The sequence below is a fragment of the Diaphorina citri genome, unplaced genomic scaffold (assembly GCF_000475195.1).
Source record: "Diaphorina citri unplaced genomic scaffold, Diaci psyllid genome assembly version 1.1 scaffold60531, whole genome shotgun sequence".
In the NCBI taxonomy this organism is placed as follows: Eukaryota; Metazoa; Arthropoda; class Insecta; order Hemiptera; family Psyllidae; genus Diaphorina; species Diaphorina citri.
The window spans coordinates 1-430 of NW_007437813.1; the positions used below are offsets into that span (position 1 = coordinate 1).

The following is a 430-nucleotide window of genomic DNA, read 5'->3' on the forward strand; positions in this document are numbered from 1 at the left end:
GCTAAAGTAGGGGAAGTGGAATGAAAAACACGCGTCGGGTTCGCATCGCACCCACGTCGGAATGAAAAACAGACCTTGCGTAATTCAAAATCGAGGACCAAAACCAAACCAAAAATAAAAAATAAAAGGTACAGGAAACAGGAATGGGACTTGTACTTGAAAAGGAATAAACTTCATTGGGAAAAGTGGAGTAGAAAAGAAAAATCTGCCAGCGACAGATACCCAGCATAGAAATCTCACTGGATTAAAGGTAGGTGCATAGAACACAACTTCAAAAACAATAATTTCCCAAGTTAATTTATAGGTACCTATCTACCTAGTCTAACCAATGTAATTTGTCTTCTCTCAGGCCCTCAAGAACTGAAAAATTGAAATCCTGAATCCACCATGACTTCTGACATCCGAGATATTCTTGAACTCGAGAGGGATG

At 39.5% G+C, this 430-nt stretch overlaps 1 long non-coding RNA gene across 1 annotated transcript; it reads left to right on the forward strand.

The window, feature by feature from the left end:
• Window positions 1-30: 30 nt before the first annotated feature.
• Window positions 31-399, forward strand: LOC113473685. The gene is made up of 2 exons (XR_003395598.1): window positions 31-250; window positions 350-399. It is a non-coding gene; the product is annotated as an uncharacterized LOC113473685 (long non-coding RNA).
• Window positions 400-430: the final 31 nt, after the last annotated feature.